This window comes from Leptidea sinapis, chromosome 42 (genome assembly GCF_905404315.1).
Source record: "Leptidea sinapis chromosome 42, ilLepSina1.1, whole genome shotgun sequence".
NCBI classification, from domain to species: domain Eukaryota; kingdom Metazoa; phylum Arthropoda; class Insecta; order Lepidoptera; family Pieridae; genus Leptidea; species Leptidea sinapis.
Window position 1 is genome coordinate 132189 of NC_066306.1, and position 23887 is coordinate 156075.

General features: G+C 35.1%; 1 long non-coding RNA gene across 1 annotated transcript; it reads right to left on the minus strand.

The window, feature by feature from the left end:
* Nucleotides 1-8689: 8689 nt before the first annotated feature.
* LOC126976708 (uncharacterized) lies at nt 8690-15337 on the minus strand. The gene is made up of 2 exons (XR_007731964.1): nt 15227-15337; nt 8690-9070 (listed from the first exon to the last, which is right to left on the minus strand). It is a non-coding gene; the product is annotated as an uncharacterized LOC126976708 (long non-coding RNA).
* Between the last annotated feature and the right edge of the window lie 8550 nt (nt 15338-23887).

Genomic DNA, 23887 nt, shown 5'->3' on the forward strand with positions numbered 1-23887 from the left:
GGCTATGCCTAGTTTGGGGCAATAGTTTATGTAAGAGTGTGTAAATATTATTATTATTTATACGTAACAAAGAATAGAGGGGACATTTCAGCTTCAAAACTAGATATAATTTCATTGCCACGTGACGCATTCTATATCGATACGACTAGATAATTATTGATAAAACTTCTTCAAATAAACGAACAAATCGGCGTAAAAGTTATGTGAGGCAGAATGTTAAAGGCTATCCTTATACGAGTATTGGAAACATAAATAAATCATTAGCTACTCATTAGCCGGTCGTTAGTTGGCTACGAATTGGCGCGAAATGGAACGTGACACCCGCGCCATGCCACAGATAATAACAACTCTCACAGATTATAGAGCGCCATTACAGATAATATAGACGGACTAATCTGCGAGCTTAGCCTTAATTGCACCTTTCTTATTACCGTTGTTTGCTGCGTTACAATTTGTTTTATTGATCGAATGGTTTATAAATATAGCAACAGTATTATTTTTATCATTATAATTATGCCTTTGTCTTTAATCATCCATAGCTACTTTTAGGTTTTCAATAAGCTGCTGTTTAAGGATTAAATCTCTTTCGGGACGATTAGGATAAGGCGGGATATTCTGATACTGATGAAAAGTTTGATAATTAGATTTTTCTCTTTTTACGATTTCTGGTATCATATTTTCTTCGTAATTTATATTTTTGGATATGAGCTATTCAATAATTTGTGCTTTCCGTCGGTCAGTTGTGGGGTTCGATTCTAACCTTCGGGAGTGGTAAGGGACATTAAAACAAATACCGAATTGTTTTTTGACTTTGGCAGTATGCCTTTTAACCACTTTTCATAATGAGCAGATTTTCAGTGTTTTTTTTTTGGATTCGAACAATAACAATGTTCCATCTACAAAACTTTAATATTATATATTATTAATAAAAAAAAAATTATAAGACGCCTTCCTTTTAAGGAAAAGGTTATTATTTGTTGTTGGCAACACCATTGTTTACACTTTTGGTCTCTAATTACAAGTTATCTCTCTTCTATAAGAGAGATTACTTGTAATTTTAATTGGGTTACAGTACAGTACCTACAATGATTTCACATCATATTCTAAATTAACATTTGCGTAAGTTTATTGGTAGGCACGTACAACTAAAATAATAATATACATATACCATTTATCATGTGGTAAAACAAATCAGAACTAATGAATAATAAATCAATCAATGAAACGGAGCAGAGTTGTGGATTTAGAAGCATAGGTTTAGAGTAGTTTAGATCGCTCGCCACTCTGCGATGTGAGCACTGAGGAGTAAGTACCGGCAAAACTACGCATTGACAACCTAGGACAGTGATTAAATGGAGTTGCTTTTTTTATTTATTAAATTTTGAGATTAAATCAGTGACATCAAACTCATTGCCACTGTAAAATCAATCAAATAGTTTTGAGTATTCCGCAAATGTAGTATTATAAAGGTCCACGTACGCATAAAGGTTTCATGATTATTGATGTATTAATAAGTGTAAGGTGAAAAAGAGTAGAATTTTAAAATATCTCAACTAACAGGTTAGGCACATAATTTATTTGCTAATAAATAAATTAATAATTTGTTTGAATAATAAATAAATAAATAAGAAATACAATAATAAATAATAATAAGATACGCGGAAATATCTATTATTTTGAGGACTTTCGAATGGTCCAAGACTACAACATCATGTTGTTGACATAAGCCGTGGACATCAAAAACTTTTTTGGGCACTACTTAAAATTTACTTTGAGACTTTGGCTTATCCTCGTTTTCAGATATGTATATTTTCGACTCCACTCAATCTCTGTCTACACATGACCTGCGTGCGTGGTGAGTGACGCGCGAGCAGAGAGCAAGCCGTGTCAGCTCGCAAATTGACGTGAATTGTTGTCAGGTCTTTGTCACTTACACCCTGAACCCTTCATGATGTCTGTATACAGATATACCTACAAACAATGTCAAATTTTACGCCGAGCAGGGTTACCTGTGACGCGTGAACAAGATTACACATGATCCTAATAATTCAATGTACTGAACTAGAATCTTGGACTGTACCTACTATATAAACATATTATAGTGAAAAAATATACAAAGGATTTTTTTACTTTATAGTATATTTATTTATTTATTAAAGCACACCATATCATATACAATACAATTTTCTTAATCTAATGTTACAATTAGTAGTTCTAAAGTATACGACAATTATGGTGAACATAAAAATTACAAAAAGTACTCCCTAATTATTTCAAAAAAATAAAACTAATAGTATCTAAGCTATAATAAAAATAAAAAAAAATAAAAATGAAAGTACAAATTATAACTTTAACATATTAAAATAATGAAGACGAAACAAAAAAGAAAAACTTATTTGACAAATGCAATTTGAGTACCAGCTAAGCGTTTAACAACACTTTCCTTAAACCTGACCAGCCCACCACCGAATATATCAAGTTCTGAATTGGTATCGTTTAACTTATTGTACTAGCGAACAATTCGATATATATTGAGTAAAGTTAGAATGGCGACTTAAATAATGTACCTACTGGTTGAGATACTCAACCGTAATCGTAAAAAAAAATACACAATTCACCTCAAAATTTCCATATAATATCATTTCGGAGCAACCTGTAATGCCCTGACACCTTATTGTCGAACACCACGCCGTAAACGTTCAGAACTCGTAGGTGAATAGCGCCCAGGTAACGGTGATAATTTGTTTGTCAATTTCAAGTTTTTACTTTTCTATAATTACATTACAGTAGTTTCAGCCATGTGTTCATTTAATGCCGCTATTGTAGAGAATAGAATACCAAAACAGTGGATGGGTACAGACAGATACAGTGTTGCTGTATATAAAAGACCCTAAGCTTATCACAAACTATACTAATAAGTTTGATGCCTTTATTTATAAAGTATTCTCATCAACACTTCTCAGAAGAGTATCCAAACTAACACAGGAGAGCCAAGTGGGCTTTAGAAAAATCTTTTCAACGGTCGATCACATACACACTTTGAAACAAGTTATAGAGAAGTAGTTGGAATATTTAACAAACCCATATTAAGGCTTCATCGACTTCTCCAAAGCATTTGACTCTATCTCTCACACATTTATTTGGCAAGCTCTAAGTCAACAAGGAATTAATCGCAACTAAAGCAAATCCAGGACATTTAACAAAAATAGCACAGCGAGAGTAAGACTAGAGACAGCCGGGCCAACATTCAAGATAGAGTGAGGAGTGAAGAAGGTGGTCCCCTCTCCCCAAACCTCTTTATTACATTTACTCTTTATTACTTTTATTACACAGAGCACATTTTCAAACGACTAGATGAGAATGACATGGGAGTTAAAATCAATGGCGAATACCTACCTAGGTAATACTGAAAATGTTTAGAAAAACGGTTTAACGTTGTACGTCCATTTCACTTTCCATTTCCACAGATGCTCTCTTGTTTGTGGTACTTCCCCCGATCTGGTTGTGGAATGTACGACTAGCTAAACCTTCTCCCATATTACATCCACATTGCTCTTTATAATTGAGCTTTCTACTTTCATCCAACCAGGAGTGGATGTATGAAACAACCCTAACATTTTCTTACTAAAACTATCACTACTTCTTTGTTTTCTCCACATCTGTCTTTTTTATAAGAAAAGGTGACAAGAAGAGTAAAAATTTCACCTGACAATTATACGTCGTGCCCATTGCATCGTCTTGTCCACCAGCTACGAGAAACCGCCCTGCCGAGAGGGCAGTCCTGCCCGTTCAGGATTCTTGAAAAACGCAAAACACCGACCAGCACCGGAAAAACGCTCGTTACTGAGCCCACACGAGAAACATAATATTGCTTGCACATTACTGCTTCACGGCAGGAGTCATGCTTCGGTATAACAATCAGAATATAATCAAAGTGATCCCCGTATTCTTACACATTTATATTCATAAAGTAGCACTTAATTGCTATCGCAACAAAAAGTCTCATATCAAACAATTGAATGCACAAACACACTCAGAGTTTTACAAATAGTTCAATGAAACGTACGGTCGGCGGGTCGGGGTCTCGTAGCTGGTGGACAAGACGATGCAATAATCCGTTTACTTTTATCTCCTATCCATGTTCTAACACTACGCTCCTTTTGCGCATCACCTAGCCTTATTGCAGTACAAATACAGCTCATATCCCCATGGCCGTGTCGGAAGGCGATTGGCAGTGACCGTCAAAGAGGTTATTACCTGAAGGATATAAAGCTCGGGACAGCCCGGGGCGAAATGCAAAATACACAAGATAGAGATGCGCTCTCTGTCTTCATATTCAGCTGAATGAACGAATTAATAATATGCTTTACAATCTACAAAATGTACAACGGTTTTAACATCTAGGTAGGGAGTTGGACTCGAGGATTTTCGTGGAACGAGGCGGTAATCGAACGGTTAGCTCAGTTGGTTAGAGCACCGGCACGGAACGTCGTGGGTTCGAATCCCGCATCGTTCATAAAAAAATTTTTTCAATTTTTATTTGTGATTTTACACATATTTAATAATATTTCCAAAATGTATGGTAATTGTAGAATTTGAGGAATATTTTACTTGCGTAGTAAAACATACAGAGATTTATAAGATTTGTGATAGTTGACGGAATTTCACTTAATACTGATTATGAAGTTAACGCTTTTATGGTTGAATACATATACACAAGCTAGATTGCGATAAACTTTTAACTTATTATAGCAGATGGCATTTATGGTGCAGCCCGCAGGTAAGGTGCTCAAAAGGCTGGCAATAGGTGCCAGACTTCAGCTGTCAACTTTATAAGAAGACTCGAGTCAAAGTGATAGATATTTCCTCCGTTTCGTATTTTCTGCAGCTGCCGCCTTGACGTACTTCAAAGTGAGAAGGCGTGACCCCGCCAGTTGCAACAGCAACTTCTGGAAGCTGCTGTTCTACCAACAGGCTTCTTGCCATTGTAACGTAATGACGTCCAGGATAACCGAAGCGCTGACGAAAGCTAAGGTTGATGGTTGGCATGCAATTACTGTACCAAAAATGTGAACTTATGGTAAATTTTTAAACGACTTCAAAAAAGGAGGAGGATAATATTAAAATGGGTTATCAAAGGTGTTGTGATCATCTTCTCGTTCACCTACCATCGAGTGAGCTCTATGTTTATGAATTCATGAAAAATAATAATGATTAAAAACAACCGTTGGATAAGAGTAACATCACTAGCACACAAACCGCTGCGTCGTCACATTGCCGGTTTACGAGGGTAGTTGTAAACTGAAAAACTGCAAAGTGTTTATTTACGCGCGATGGGCGGTGACGGTTGAGACCCGTCTTATACTGACCTGTGTTTACTGCGGGCGAAGCGGCGGGGCCTCCTCAGACCTCGCAGAACAATTTCTATGCTAACGATGGAACATTCTCGATCTAATACGGTTGCCTCATTCGATTTGCTGACGTTACTTTAAGCAAAATAAAAAGCAAATATTACGTAATTCCAACATTTTAAAGTTCTCAAAAGGCTCTGACTGTCTGACAAAAAAAAATACAATAAAAAATTAAAGCATATAAAATAATTAGAAACTTGACAAAAAAACGGACAAGTGTGAGTCGGACTCGCCCACCGAAGTTTCTGTAGATATTGTTACTTACTTTAAAAAAAGGCATACCTATACTTTAAAAAAAAGTTGTTTTTTCATACTTCGTCATAAATCGAAAAATATATCATAAACATAATTAAAAATCTGCTTAAGCATAAGCTTATTGGCATAAGCCAATGAAGCCCTTTCATACATGACATGGTTATTCAAAATTAGAACGGCCGTTCCTAGCATAAAGACCCTGTTTTTTATACTTTAATTACAAATTTATAGTTTTCAGACTTTTCTCTATATTTGTAGGATAGTTAATCAACAATTACTATAACGAAATATGAAAAGGTCAACAGAAAATACTCTATAAATTTTGATTCCCTTGGGAGAGTCTATTATTTTTTTGCGGCATAAACAACCGTAACTTTTTTTACGGTAACTTAGTAGATTGATATTTTCCAATCTTTTATGAGACTCTTAATTTGTGTACACCGTTTTAATTTCAACTCGAGATAAAGCGTCTTGACAGAATGACGGACGGACAGGCTGACAACAAAATGAACCTAAAAGGGCTATGTTTTTTCATTTGAGGTGCGGACATGAATCCATAATTTAGATTGAATTACCGTGCATAGATATAGTATATTAATGAAAAATGATGTTACAATGTGTCTACCTAATAGACTCTTATCATAATAAAGTGTAAGTAGAAGAGATAATAATTATCTGGTAGTGGCGAAGTATGTAGAAAACTCTCTGGTCGTATATGTGTGTTCATATAGCTCAGTGACTGATAACTCTCTTTACCGACCGAAGCGGCACAAGGCACAAGCGATACGCGACTTTGTTAATTAGCCAACGATCGTACTTGGTGTAATCCAATAAAATTCAGAAATTGAAAATCTATTGCTTTTTATTACTTTTGTAGTGCCAAAATCAAACAAAAATAATTGCTGTAGTATAATAGTACTACTACTAATTCGATTCTTAGTAATAGTAATACTTACTAATATAGTACTAATTTAAATCTTACTATTGCAAACATTACATCAATTAATACACATTGCTAATACGCAAATCAACAATTAAGATTAATGGTTAATGAATGTGAAATTAATTTGTGTTTTATCAATTTCATTTCATATTTTACGATTTCATTAGGTCCTGGGTGGAACAGGGTAATCGTGTAAGTTAATAAAATACCGTTCATTTAATAAGAAACCGTAGTAGCACATATTATTCAAAAATAATTAATGAATCAGATTTTATTTATTTCATTCAAATAATGAGTATACAAGCTAATGTAGACACTATTATGTAATTTATGGCGACCTCATATGAATCGTAGCAAATAATGGACATAATATATTTTGAACTTTATTAAAACTATCACAATGATTTTATTATTTCATTTTATACTAACCAACTCATATTTGAAATAGTAAGAAAGTCCTTGAGGTAATTTTATAAACATATAAATTTTATAATGCCCGCAAATAGTGTATCGCTTGTACCACACCCTACGTCCGGGGTTGGCCAGAAAAAGGCCCATCTTACCTTCTACTAAAACTAGTAAATAGTTGGATTAACTGCTCGTATAAATCAACCGAACCCACGTACCGCCACGCCGTTCGATACGAATCTCCGATAACCGACCTGACTTTATAACTCACTTTTACTTCCACAGTGAGTTATATAACTTAGACTGACACTTAATTGAGTTTAATACTTTCCAACGATTATTTGCTGAACAATATCAAAAATATTGTTAGTTTGTATAAAACTTTCTTGAAAATATTTTATTTAGTACAGACTGTGATTATATAAACCCTAAATGTGAAAGAATAATCTAGAAAATAGTTTGACATTATCAAGCTGAAATTAAAGGACTTGCAAATGCATCGCGTAATATAAATAATTAATCCCAATACCGAATTAATAATATAGAAATAATAATCTTTTGATGCCTTTTAAAACTTATAATTCATAGCAATAAAAATTTAGATTGTGTATCAAATATCAGTACTAGTTCATTTTTATTGTGATTAAACATTTTTGAAAAAAATATATAATAACAAACGCCCACATTCAAATAATGCTTTGAAGTAAAGGAAATCTCTTAACATAGGTCTTATCAAAATAAATGTTTATATAATACCACTTTACACTCAAAACGCTGAGAAAACAATCACAACTGTGTGACGAATTACAGTAAAAAAATACTAAATGAGAGTGCTTTGAAAAGAAGTAAATATGTTTTAGTTTGGATATTTTATTATTTATAAGCAATCCAGAGTCCTTTTTTATATGATATATATATAACAAACATACTATACACACACACACACACACACACACACATATATATATATATATATATATATATATATATATATATATATATATATATATATATATATATATATGTGTATAGTATGTTTTTTTGCATCACTTAATTATATTGTAATTGAAATGATTTGTAAAACGATGAAAATGTAAATTTATGCATACTCAATCCTTTACGAATTACCAGTACATTCAAAAAGAAAAAAAAAAATTGACATTCATAAGTGTCATTTTGTGACCTTGTTATTTGATTTATATTGTGTTTATTATTCAAACAAAACAAATCTTATACCTATATTTACAATTCTACGACTATAGTTTTTAATATAATTTGATTTATATATATATCATATCATTCTGTCAGAACTTTTACACGTGCAGTATTTGGGTTGACTATACCCAAAAATCTATCAATGCTCTCCAAGAATCGCCTCAGTCATAAATATCGCTATAACCTTCAAAATAATATTTTATTATGAAGGTTATAGCCGACAGACAGGACAGCTTAGTCAAATCACACTGGATGTCTGTTTTAGTTTGTAATTTTAATAATTATATCAACTTAAACAGAATAAGTTTGTTACTAACATTTATATGTAATTTATTATTGTATTTACTAACATACGTTAACACTGTTTGCACTAACATTTATATATGGACCTATTGTTGTCTAAGCTAAATAAATAAATAATGAAATAAATTGTAAATTATTGAATGAAAGGCATCTATACTTGTCATGATACTTTAATAATATTAAAACATCAAGTTCAGTTCGAAAGGTCCCACCCGACAATGACAAAAAAGCTCGGCATGAAATATATGTAAACTCTCCAATCAAAATAAAATCCAGCCAATTTGAAACGTAGACCTCCGGCGCGGAGACTCCCTCCGCAATTAAGAGGAGATCACTTTCCATCTAAGAAGGTGATTCTTATTATTTTTCCCGTTTTCCTCGGAGGCTTGTTAATTGGAGGAGTATTTTATTAAGGGCAATTTGTTTCGGATACCTGCCAGAGCCGGCGACCCTCGCTGCAGCGATTTGTTTGAATTTTTCTCCGGATTAAACAAAAGACGCGGCTTAAGTTTTGATGTCTTCCGGCTGATTGATGCTGGAAATTGTAATTACTGTTAATTATTGGACGAGCTCTTTGTAACACGATGATGAGATTGTGGGCTTTGATGTGATGTTATACAGAAACTCGGTTTTGTATTATAATTCCAATAGGTAAGTGTACTTACCCCAGTATGGAAATTCACCAGTATTTCTAGGTGTTTCGCGAACTTTGTGCTTTTATTTCAACAACCTGTTAATAGTTACATATATGTACACTCAGTTTCCTGGATAGATCTAGGATAGGTCTTGACTGTTTGCGCATCCAAACTCGTTAGTTTTGTAACTATATTTTATATCAATCTAGACTTTTTTTTTATTTACAATTTATTATGTACAATGCAGACTAATAAAATAAAATAAAATATACCAGTGGGAGGCTCCTTTGTACATACCAGTGGGAGGCTCCTTTGTACAGGATGCCGGCTAGATTATGGGTACCACAACGGCCCCTATTTCTGCCGTGAAGCAGTAATGTGTAAGCATTACTGTGTTTCGGTTTGAAGGGCGCCGTAGATAGTAAAATTACTGAGCAAATGAGACTTAACATCTTATGTCTCAAGGTGTCGAGCGCAATTGTGGTGCCGCTCAGAATTTTTGGGTTTTTCAGGAATCCTGAGCGGCACTGCATTGTAATGGGCAGGGCGTATTAGTTACCATCAGCTGAACGTCCTGCTCGTCTCGTTCCTTATTTTCATAAAAAAAAAATATATATATATTATTGAATATATTTTATTAATATATAAGAAGAACTAGCTTGCGAATCAACTGATGGAAAGTTACAGGAGCATGGCCAGTGTTTATGTGGTATTTTAGACAAGCTTTTGCTATATAAAATGCGACATCCATAAGTAAACATCACCAGTTTAAAGTAGTATTCATAAAAAACTCAACTCATATTGTTATATGAGTATTAATATCATGACAGTTTTTCAGTCCACGGCGACATCTACAACATTCTCTCATTTAACTATTGTAATGATTGTAATGGTAACTGCCGAGGACCGGCCGGTGCTCAGCATAGCCGTTGATTAGTGAATGTCAGCGAGGTGAGTCAGTGGGTTCTGTTCCCACGAGGAGCAATTGGTGGAATTGTCGACTCGCGACGTCGCCGTTAACCCGCGACACTCTTAATTGTATCTACCTAAGTGGACAGCGAAGAGTGTGGACTCGTATTATATATATTTTTTATAAATACGCTATGCCAGCAGATGACATTTTTCAAACTTTATTAAATAAATATTAATACTAAAAAAAATATTCAAATATTCAAGAAAAGTTGTAAATGTTAAAGTTAGGGATAGACAATTTGTTATGTTTTAAAGTGATAAAGTGAGGGTCACTTCTGGGATTAATTTTTGTAATAATAAATAAAATTTGTAAACAAAATCTTATGAACGATGCGGGACTCGAACACGCTACCTCTCACATCCCATGTGAGCGCTCTTACCAACTGAGCCAACCGTTCGAGTTGACTCGATCAAAAAATTGTGTTTTCAAATTTTATTTGTATAACTAAGCATATAGTATACACCCATCTTAAAGGCGAGCAACTCATCTCTTCACCCCTACTGTTCGGATGTTCATGGTCGGTTACCCCTTCCCTAACGTGAGTCTGTTGCCCGTTTAAACCCTCATATAAAAAAATAGCAAATAAAAGATGCTTCATTAGTTATTTAGTTCGTTAGATCGAGTAGATATATTTAATCAATAATAATGACTTGTAGCTGAATGTAACTCGCACCATTCAATGGTTTTTACAACAGACCAGACAAACAAAAAGTCCTATGACGGAGATGCGGGCGATTGCGCGTTTTGATGCAATAACAATGTTGCAAAATAATCAAATTTAAGAAAATACATCTTAATTATCTAGTTCAAATAACACATTTTGGTGACGTTGAATTAATGTAATTACAGGATTTTTTTTTAAGAATTATTAGAAAGGCTACTCCACAGTTTTGTGCGCTCGTTAAACAAGTGTGTACACAAGTATAATATCTCAAGTGAGCGGTTGACTCACGCGCTTTCATCAACAACACACGTTTAATGGCCGCCGGCCTCTCTCGGCTCCATCGTTACATCACAGATTGCTCTGCGTTCTGCCGAGTACCGAGTGTTAATAAACAATAATAGTACCTAGTTCACCAAGGGGACAAAGTAAGCGATTTCTGAGATCTGTCAGTTGGAGGTGTTACGGTTGTCTAAAGCTATATTTCACCTGCAAACCAGCTGAAAGCTGAGTTTGTTCTGGGAGAAGAAAATAGTAGAGGTCACTTAACATATTGTGTTTCTAAACTTTCGAACAAAAAGTTAAAGTTAATGTTATCAAGTTACAATATCTGTCAGTCAACGTCCGCCCGCAAATCGATGTTTCTGTTGTCTAAAGCTATATTTTACCTGCACACAGGTTCATGAAATGAATAGGTCCTTGTACCCAGATAACCGTGAGGTTTCCGTGGTATCTGATAAAAATGTTTTGTATTTGTTCTGTATTGGCCAGTAAATTAAAATAAAAATTAAAAGAAAAAGTTGAGGTCACAAAACGTGTGTCTCCAAACATTTCAACAAAACTTTATCTGTTAGGTACTTCAAGGCGTCCGTTCGAATATGTTGATCTTGTCTAAAGCTAAGCTAATGGAAAAAAGACCCCATTTAATTATAAAATAAAAATAAATTTTATCTTAGGTATATATGAAAAAAGTTATAATTGGCTTCAAACTCTGATATAATTCAAACCAGTATATATAAGGTATGTTTGTTGTATTCGGTTATTTGTTACCTTGAAATACCAACAAGGTCACAAGAATGAAATACGAAAAATATAAAGAATGCGGTGAAGAAAAATGTAAAATTCTAAAGTAATTTGGTTCTAGAAATTTTCTGATATCCAAAAACTTTTTACTTTAATTATTGGGTTGCATTATATTAGCTATTACCTAAGGTTAACAGAAACGCTGACTTTAACATGCGGATTGTGTTGTACTATCGTATTCCTTAGCATAGTTAAAGTTAAAGTTAAAAAGTGACATCATAGTACAAGATTCCACTGCTTAATTTTACAGGTATATGTTTTTTTGATAAAAATAATTTTAAATGAACGTTGCGAGAGTATGCATTATATTAGCTATAGGTTGCCTATAATAAATTGGCATCAATTACCTATATTATATTTAGGTATAATTAATTTTTTATAGGCAATCTATCGCTAGTACATTGTATACTCCCTCAACGTTCATATAATATTAATTTTATCAAAAAAATACATACCTGCAGTACCGAGCATTGGGATCTTAGGCTATGAAGTCAATATCGAACATTTTTTTGAAACTTTTGACAGGTCACTGTTTAATATTAATTATAGGTTTAACCGTCATTTTAACAAATAATAAAATAGTGTAGGTATTTCATTAATTACTGTAAACATTCATTTTATACGTTACCCACCTATTTCGTTATAACTCTGTGAATATGTAATTATTGTAACTTTAAATATTAGGACTAAATTTATTTATAGTATTTACACTACGATTTGCCGCTCAATATGTGTATCATGTTAGTTTAAGTATCTCAGTAAGTGAATTTGTATTCTTCTCGAGACAATAAATATTCTGAAATCAAAACTGGCGAATATTGTACGGTTAAGATTAACAGTTAAAGTTATGACGTCACCTAAAAATTGTCAAATGGTGCAACGCATTTTTAATACGCTTTTTATTAGCTTCACCTGTATGTATGTTTGTTTGTAACCGACTCATTTGGGCGCGATTTTTACCCACTTTAAACGACCAGATTTCGTTCAAACTTCGTAGATTTATCGAGGATCGATGACATTACATTAATTTGATATAAGTTTTAAATAAGATTATTGTTAATTTTATATAATTTTCATCTATCGTCTATAAGGCAGGAATTGATGTTAATTTTACATTTCAGAATAAATTTTCTATTTTTCAGTTCGGTTTTCTACAAAAAGCGTATTTTCTAGTTTTTTTTAACTACTATTTATTTGCTTAACCGGCACTTTAACATGTTTGTTATTGCTAAAGTTAGTTGATGCAACCCAAATTAATGAATAAATACATCAAGTGATGTGCGAGGCCAGTGACCTGATGGTGTGAAGTGTGACCGGTGTGAGTTGAGTATGTGTCAAGTGGATTGTATCTGGTAGTATCGGCTGACACAAGCCACGAGCTGTCTCGTGTTGTGATAATGAATCTCTACGTCACAGTTGAGCTCTACGCTGTTGTGGCTATATAACCAGTTATTTTGCATGCACTTGGTATGGTATGGTATGTTATAATCGGGCCAATTTCCGCAACTCGACTGTCCGCCTATTTTGCGTGTATGGGAATATATTTATTATTCCTGCCACCCTAATTCTTCCAGAAATCTTAGCAACCTCTTCTCCTTCCTAAAGACTTCTGGGAGTTTTTTTGGGGTACCAATATGTTGAGCCCAGTAAGTTGCTACACCTGGACAATGCAGAAGTACATGTGCAGCAGTTTCTTCTGCCACCATACAGGCCCCGTACAGGGGGCTGTCAGTTATGCCCATATTAAATAGATGTTTATTATAGGGACCGTGCCCGCTTAGGGCCGCCGTTATCCGTTTAGGTTGGTGGCATCAATGTTGGGGATGGACATGCAGTTAAAGTGACAAATTTTATCTATTAATGCAATTGTGAATCAACAAATAAATCTACAAGAACTGACAAAACGGTTCGCCTAAGTTTTATTTATATAAGAGGGGGCAAACGGGCAAGAGGCTCACGGGGTGGGGAATGTTGATGCAACCGCCCATGGACATCCACAACAACAGGTGTCAAGTGATGCGTTGCCGGCCTTTAAGGTGGGAGTATGCTCTTTTCTTGAAGGTCCCTAAGTCGTATCGGTTCGGGAAAACAGCAGCCTGTAATTGATTTCACAAAGTGGGATTCCAAAACGCGCGGTTGTGATATACCAGACGACAGTGTGATACGGGTGGTACTTTGCACGTTATGTCCGGTGGTGGAATTCGGCCGCTAGAATCAACCCAAACAGCTCCTCAACACAACAAATGTATTTTTTGATAAAAAGCATGGTTGCTTGATGTCCACAGAGTCTATTGTAATAATAATTTTAGTGACAAATACTGGTAAGCGTTTAGTCAATTTAAAAATATCTTCAATTAACACATTTAAATTTTGCATTGTTAGTCTCAATAGGATGATAATTTCGTACGTAAGTACGCGCCTTGGTCTTTGGCAAAAAAACACAACCGGGTATCGAAAATAAAAAATGACGCTAATACCGATGAGCCTGGTAAGAAAAATGGGACATACTAAATAAATTATTGAATTGTCATCGCTCCTTGATAAGTGTGTAAAGTTTCGAAATACGTCCACCTTTGCAAGGGTCGAAGATCACGTTCAAATATTTCGTTACAAACATACCAGGCTAATGAAAGCGTGTTTAAAATATCAATCATAACTTACTAACATTTATGAAGTGAAACTTCTTTAGAGTCGTTGTGATTTGAAACTCGATGAAACGAAAAAGCGTGACGATAGAGACATAGGTACAGGATTCAAGCGGCGAGACAATGAGATAGGAAGCATTATACAGTGTTTTGGTACCAGGCGATAATAGTTGAAGAAGAGATTGTCTTATGAATGAGTATACCATAATATATTCTGACGTCATGCGCACGACGTATATATATGGTAGCGGTGATAATAATGTATTTCATAGCGGTTGAAATCATGGTCAGTCTAGCAACTTGAACCAGGACTTCATATGCAGTTAAGACATGAAAATGAAAAAATGAAAAAATATTTATTTCTGTAACAAAAATGGTACAAACATAACAGTGGATGTGACCTTCTATTAAGTGAGAAACACCTGTACCAGAAGGCCACGCTCTTCCATATCAATTAAAATTAACAGTACCAAAAACTAGAAATTCATAGACATTCATGCACAATGTATATCTTAAACTTATTATACAAGTGATCACCATCTTGAAGCCAAAATTTTTGAAGGTTTCACTTCTACCACGTGTGAATTGCACTGCACACATTTTTTTTATCAAATATTTTTTGTTGTTTACTCAGTGAATTTAGTAAATTTACTTGTAGGTCTTAGACAATAATAATGGTACTATTATAACTCACAATATGAAGAGTTGGCCACATGTTCAGAGTTCACCTCCACCTAGGAACCCACAGGCCGCACCCCTCTCCCGCCCCGCCGCGGCCGTCCGCTCCCACTCGCACTGTTAATGAATGCTGATGTGATTCACAGAAACACATGCGACCTCGATACACCGTGATCACTCTTAACAAAGATTATGAAAACAGATATATCACGATTGCACAAAGCTTACAAGGGACCCAGTGCACTGTGAACGGCTAATCACTTGGCATTGCGTTGAGACGTCGCTTTATTGTGTGTCTTCTACCGCATTATTATTACGAGGATCGTTCCGAAGAGCTGTTTCACCTGCCACCAAATTCCACCTTCGCACGATACGCCACAAGTTAAGAAATCATCCCCACCATCTGGAAGTGTGGTGGTCATACACCGTGCAGTTTTCAAGGAGCTTTCTTCCACGTACTACGAAGCTGTGGATTGAGCTTCCTTGTGCAGTGTCTCGGGGATGATACGACATGGGTACCTGCAAAAAAAGCGCGGGAACCTCCTTTAAAGGCCGCCAACGCTCTTGAAATTCTTCTGGTGTTGCAAGACAATGTGGGCGGTGGTGATCACTTAACACCAGGTGAGGTTACACGTACGCTCGTTTGTCCTTCTATTCCATAAAAAAAAGAATGACAAGAAACGAAAGGAAAAAGTGTGTGTGGCGAGGCGAGTTAAAGAGAAGCGTGTTTTTTCGCTAGCCTACGTTCAATGTATGTGGACAAAGTCTAGCTCTAAGGCAGATCTTAACAGTCCAATCTCGAAAATGTCAGTCAGGACACTTGTGGCACTGGCAGTATCTGCGTGAATATGTTTTAATGTTTGTCTATTTACGTGTTAGGTATACGCGTATCGTCCGCGTCGTGAGAACGGCTCCCATCTGTCGCGCTCACAGTGTTGTTTTATTGGCGTAACGCATACTTTTTAATTACATCTCCGCGTACCACTCGAGCCCCGCTTACTACGTCGCTTCACTTCACCACCAAGAAAAAACAGCGATTATGCTTTTATTTTCTTATATAAGAAGGGGCAAACAGGCAAGTGAGTGACGTGATGGTAGTGGTGACACTCCCCATGGATATCCGAAAAATCATGAGATGCTTGCTTGAAGGTCCCTAAGTCGTATCGGTTCGAGAAAGAAGAAACCTTATTTTTTTTTTATTTTAGCTAATAAATTTACTCTACATATAGAACACAGAAAGCTTTTTAAAGTATAGAAGTATATCGCTAAAGCTTTTATTCAGACCAAGACAATACTTAATAACTGGCCACAACTGACTTGATAGCATCTACAAATCATAGGATTCAAAAAGCCCTGAGATCTACATCAAATCAAAATAACTTTATATATGTAGGTATAGGAAATAGAACTTGTGGCATTATTAATAGCAGTTACAATTTAATAATAATAATAATATTGACACACTTTGGATACGAACCCGGGACCTCTAAGCTTAGTAGTCAGGGTCACTAACCATTCAGCTATATCGGTCGTATTATTGTCGCATATTGACCACTATGTTTAAATTTGCATGGTATAATTCTTAATAATTTAATTTTTATATTAAAACTAATTAAATACTCAATTTAGGGCAATTCTATCATTTAAATAATCCTTTAAATTGTAATATGATTTTTCTATAAGTTTTTGTTTAAAGCTTTGATCTTGTTAAAAGACATTTCCATTATATTTTCACGAAACTTATTACAAAATCTAACGCGATTGCCGATAATTAATGCTTGTTGAGTTTACTTAGCCTAGAAGTGGGCATTGACGGTTATTTTTTGTTTCTGCTAATAATATAATTAAGGCGTTCATATATCTTTTGAAATTGATTAACATTTTATTGAAAATATATTGGTTTCGTATATTTTAAATTGATTAAAACAGTTCTAATTTTAAAAACCTTGAATTTAGATCTAATCAACTCTCTTGGTACTAATTGCACGAACAGCTCTTTTCTGCAGCACAAAGATAGAATAAATATCAGCAGCATTACCCCAAAATAATAAACCTTTACAATACTGTGAAAGTAACTCAAATAAACCAATCTTGCAGTTTCAATGTCTGGTTTTTTTACTGTGAAAAATGACTCTTTTTTAAATAGTACTGCATCCTATAGAGCAGAGCTACGTCTGCTCCATAAGTTGTATTTTTGAGGGCCCCTTTGGAGTTTGGCATCGAAAATTATTTCAATAAAAGAATCCATTTTAGAATGCAGTTTGATCCCTAGAAAAAGGAATCAGCATATTGTAGGAACGTTAATTAACGTTAATTCCAATTAATTTACTAAAGCCTCCTCGACGTTACTGGCTTGGCCGGAATGAATTTCTTTAGAGAAGATACTGTTACATAAATGGACACAACCATTCCACCTTCGCACAAAACGCCACAAGTTAGGATATTATCCCCACCATCTGGATGTGTGGCGGTCCTCCACAGTGCGGTTTTCAAGGAGCTTTCTTCCACGTACTACAAAGCTGTGGAATGAGCTTCCTTGTGCGGTGTTTCCGGGACGATACGACATGGGTACCTTCAAAAAAAGCGCGTACACCTTCCTTAAAGGCCGGCAACGCTCTTGTGATTCCTGTGGTGTTGCAAGAGAGTGTGGGCGGCAGTGATCACTTAACACCAGGTGACCCGTACGCTCGTTTGTCCTCCTATTCCATAAAAAAAACCAACCAGAACGAAAAAAAAATCGATCTGATAATCCATCTGATGTTGTCAGGGAGCCGTCCTTCGTGCTCGTTGTACTATTAGCAAAAGGTGACCTGCAACCTTGTTTTATTATTTACAACTTGGTTGCTCTCTGAACAGTTTTGTCAATAATTGATTTCAAATAGAGAACATGCACTTTAAGCGTTCAAGCGAGACGTGACTGAATAATATTTATCGATAATTCTATTTTAGGAAGCTGTGAAACCAGTGAGGTGACATCACTAGTGAGGCGCTGGCAAGTGGCGACGACATCGAGCAACAAAGACTGTCTGTGTGTGTTGCCGGTCGTGGGTGTTACTTATTGTGGCACTTCTATACATTACAACATCGTTTGCTTGTTTTATTGCAGATTTAAAAAAAAAGAAACGAGACGAGCAGGACGTTCAGCTGATGGTAATAGATACGCTTTGCCCATTACAATACAGTGCCGCTCAGGATTCTTGAAAAATCCAAAATTTCTGAGAGCACTTTTAACTTGAGACATAAGATGAAGTCTCGTTTGCCCAGTAATTTCACTAGCTATGGCGCCCTTTAGACCGAAAAACAATGCTAACACAATACTGCTTCACGGCAAAAATAAAAGCCGTTATTTTTTTGACGTCACCATTGTCTCTGTGTTTCATACAATGTAAGTAATTTAATATAACAAAATATTAAGAAAAACATATTGTTATTATTGTTGATGATGAAATTCGTTGGAAGATTGGGATTTGATTTGGTGATTTGAACAATTCTTCTATAATTTATGATAAAGTAACGGATTAGTCACATATCTGTGGTTAGTCTAGTCTAGTTAGACTAGTAAAAAAATAAGGACTCCGTGTCACCTTACATAACAGTGTAGCACCAAAACAAGGCGATTAACATGTAAATACATAGCCCCACGCACACACTTACACTACTTCAGGCCGATAGGCGGCCATTATGAGAATTGTCATCGTCTGTGACAAATCAGTTTGCGTCTCAATAAAATATTTAAAAATTCCGTCGTGCGTTGTGAAAAAGTGTAAAAACGATACTATATAAGTATTTGTGGCCATATATGATTATTTAAGGGAGAAAAAATTGTGTAACTAGTATCCCCCGTAACCGCACACTAGCATAACGGCGATTCACTTGCTAATATCACGGCGCGGAGTCCTTCTTTTTTTACTCGTCCGTAGTTGGCCTATGAATTTAATTTGTATATTTTATCCCGGAAGTTACTTAAAAATAACAATTAGTAAAGACTTCTGAAATCAGTCAGACTTCTGCAGGAACTGAACCTGTGGTTCACCTGTGACCTGTGAATTGTCTGGATCGTATCACTCGACCAACCGACGAATTTCAAATTGTGTATAAACACAGGGAATTCCGCAAAATGAGTGAGTAAGTGACACATCGACCCAAACACATTAATATTTGCTCATTTCTGAGTTTAGCATTCAGGTGATTTGTTCAAGGTTTTCCTCTGTATTTGTTATGCATTAAACCCAATTAACACCTGATTATTTTAATGATGTGTTTATTTTAAAACAAGAACAAGGAAATGAGTTGGCGTAACCGACCAATTAGGTATACTTTATCAGATGTATATTATAATATATAATTATGTATATGACTGTTGGTAATACATATTTTGTATTTCCAATAAGATAAATTTTCAGTTCTTGAAATAATATTATCTACTTTGAACATATATATGTATATCCAAGAGCAGTAGATGCATATGTAAGCAGAATTAAGCTTCGAATTGAGGGTTTGTGAGCGAGTTGTGAGCAGCGACCAATCAAAGTTTCAGATCTTTCTCCTTTAATCAATTACAGAGTCTTGCAAGATGAGCAGATGTGTAGGGTAAATGTTGTGAACTGGGCCAACTCATGTTTTATAATATGTATCTGAATAAAATATATGCAATATCTAACTGCTACATATGTAATTGTTTTGCATCAAGATACGTTATTTGATTAACTTTTTAATAAGAAGTAGCATGGTGAAGTTGTTGAGTGTATTTCATTAACCTATTATTAACATATTATCAGCAATATATGTCAGATTTGTAGTAAATTGTGAAGAAGACTGGTTAACAGTCTTCAGGTTACATGGCAGTTAAGGATCACAGTAGCCCACGGGTTATAGCTATATATGGAATACTATAGAACTAAAAAGTGTTGTTAATAGCGTGCTAATAACGTGAGAACAATATATTTAGAACAGATATTTAGACTTCTTTTAGATCTTTAGGGTTTTTTAGTAGTAACTAATAAAAAAAAACTATAAATAGTATATAATCCTAAAATTGGGATGTTTGGCTATTATTTTAGTTAAAACAAATATTTAGAGATAGGTTTTTTTCGTTTAAAATAGCACTTTTTACTAAATTTTTCAGATATTGTAGTGATTGTACATTAGTACATGTAAAATGTTTTACTTGATACCAATCCTAACTGCAATTTATTAGAAGACAGGTGGAGTGTTTTATTTTGTAATTTTTTTGGCTTTCGTTCAAATTAATGTAGTAAATAAGTATAATTTATGTGTAGGTCTTTTGTAAGTGTAACAAGTCTACGACCGTACTTTTTAAAGTAAAATAAATAAATTAGTGTCCGACATTGGTGCGGACACCCTACTCTGCAGCAAGGTGGCCGCTTCGTCTGAGACCGCTCGGCCGTGGCTAACGCCAACTATTCACTGGATTAATTAAATTCTGAGCTCTCAACTTGAACCGTTACGTTAACTCAACGTTAACTTAACCTGGCCCGGAATTACTTACAGGAATTACTCTGATCTCGATAGTTTGAGTTTCATTAAGCTGATTGCTCTTATTGAATACTCTTCATATCAGTTGTGACTACTCAATCTAACTTTAATGTACGAGGACCTTTAATAAATACTAAGAATAAGGTGCAAACTTTTAAGAACCAAAAGAAATACAGGCTTTAGCATACTGGAATATTGATTTGATTTGACTGCGTGCTCACATGACCCAGTGTTCTGTGAACGGCTGGATCACTTGGCGTTGCGTAGAGACGTCGCTTCATTGTGTGTCTTCTACCGCATTTATCACGGGGAGTGTTCCGAAAAGCTGTTTTACGTGATTCCTACTGCAGAAATCCACCATCGCACAAATTAGGATATCATCACCACCATCTGGTTGTGTGGCGGTCAACCACGGTGCAGATTTCAGGGAGTTTTCTTCCACGTATATGACAACGTAGACGAGACGACATGGGTACTTTCAAAAAAAGTAGGTATACCTTTCTTAAAGCCCGGCAACGCTGCTGTGAATCCTCTGGTGTTGCCAGAGAATGTGGGCGGCGGTGATTACTTAACACCAGGTAACCCGTACGCTCGTTTGTCCTCCTTTTCAATAAAATAAAATAGATTTAAAAGAAATAGTCAGAATATGTTTGTTGTTTATAAAAAATAGAAGTCATTTTGTTTTCAGTTTGTTAGAGTGTTTTGTCGAAAATTTATAAAAGTAAATTACGTGTGGCTAGATTTTTTTTAGCACGAAACAATTAAATCAAGATTTAAAGAATGCAAATAATTACGGAAAATGTTCTGACGTATCAAACAGTTGCACATTTGTACGCCTAATTTAAATGAGGAAGAGAGATGAGCCTCGCTCGGGTACAATGGTAGTGATCGAAGAAGTGGTTAAAAAAGTTGAAAAAAATGTATTCGCAGATCGTCATATCATAGTTCGTTTTATGGCCGAAGAAACAAAGATTTGAATTGATAGTATGCATACCATTTTACATGAGCTCGTACATGAAAAAGTTATCAAGAGCTGGGTTCTCAGGATACTTGTCGATGCACAAAAACAAATGAGACTCAATATTACTTACCTTGATTTATAGCCATGGATGAAACGTGTCATCTCAATTGTGATCCAGAAACAAAATTACAGCCTATAACTTGTATCAGACCACAATCTCCAAACCCTTAGCAATTTAGGGCAAGTTAAGTCAAAAAGATCATGGGCTCTCTTTTCTGGATAGTAAAGGAGTGGTCATGATTGAATATCTCGACCATGGAGTTTCTGTTACTGATTCTTTATATTAGAACAAATAATAAACGATAGTAAACGTGAACAGCGAGGAAAACTAGCAAAATTACACAAATATAATTTGGTAACAAAATTTTATGAACGATGCGGGATCCCGCATCGTGTATTAATCCTAGAAGTGAGGGTTATCACTTTAAAAACATAACAAATCGACTTGCAAAATTGATTCCTTCTATGAAGATAATGCCCGCCATTGCTCCACTTTTCTTCCTGGACTCAGATTCAAATGTTAAAAAGGAATGACCACCAAATCAAATCAAATCATTTATTAATAACACCATGTTACAAGTCAAAAAACAAAAATAGGTAAATTTAAAATTCAAATTATCATTTTAAATAGGTACCTCACAATAATACAGTATTATGTCATTATATATTGTTATGTATGTAAAGAAAATAAATATTTTTTTTACGTATTGTTAAATAAGTTTTACCTAGTCAAATAACTGGCATCTTGTAAAACTCCTCAACTGAGTAAAACGTGTTCGACAAGCCATTTTCGAAGTTGTGTTTTAAACACCGTTATGGAAGTTGCATGTTTCTTGATCGAGTTCGGCAGCCTGTTATACACAGATGGACCCATTATGTATACTGATCTCTCCGATTTACGCAGCTTATGGTCTGGCGTGACCTGTAAATGTGCGAGATTGTTGCTGCGTAAAGATCTAGCTGTATTAACACCTTTCTGTCGGAAACCCTCAGTGATTGAAAAATGTAGTACCTTATAGTTGTTATACTATTTACTTAGATATTGAAAGAAGAAAATAATATATTGATTTTTTTTTTATTTTAAATTTCCATTAGTTTGATTAAATAGATCAAGGGTTAAACCTACCTACCTCACTTGACTAACTTTGGCTATTGTTAGAATGAAATATAAAATAAAATTACAACGATAAAAGTGATTTATTAGTTGGTGGTAATTTGGTGGTGAGTGTTAGGTGTGGCCTTCCGCGCTGCTTTCAAGTGTCCGAGTACCATGTGTCGGGTCCGAGTATGAGCAGTGACCGCTAGGTAGAGGAGGCCGGGGTCAAGTATACCTAAGACGCTGTAATGTTAAGCACGCCGCGACCCATAGCCGCACACCCGCACCTCCCCTGTTAATGTTGCTTTTGCTTTCTATAATTTGTCTACAGGCTGACTGTTTAGCAACAATTATTATTTGAGAATATTTTAAAAGTGAAATGGAATGGTTCATTAAATTCGCCACATAAACAGTATTGACTTAGGCTCTGTGTTTGGTAAATATGAAATAACTGGTTGAATTAATAGACATTATAATTACCACCAATTTTATTTATCAAATTGGCAAGCAATAACGAATTAGAAAAATCTATTAAATGGACAAATTTTAATACTATACTGAGACTTTTGTACAGACATTTACATCAAATAATGTAATTTGAAGTATTTTTAATGTTTCTGCCTATCGTTATCGTACCGAGCAACAATTTTTTTTATCCATTTATGTTTAATTTAAAAACAAGTATAAATTACCAGTTATATCAGAGTGAACAGTTCTGTTTAAATTTGTTAAATGAGACGATATTGTCAGGCGATACAGAAGTCTATAAAGCTGTCAAGAAGTCTAAAAAGTACACGCACTTAAAATCTCATGCAAATAATCCAGCAAGAAATCTTTAAAAAAAAAATTAAGAGACATGTTTAAGCAGCACCCTGTACACAATTAAACAATCAAGTAAGGGGTGGTGTACACTAGAAACTTTAAGCAAATAACCGTCCCCTGTCGCCCCTCGCCTGGTCCGAGCGAGAACAATTTCTTAATAGCCCATAACTCGGCGCTACGGGCTACGGCCACGAATTAGTGTCAGCTTTACACTTTATAATATTAGGCCTCTACTCGGCCTT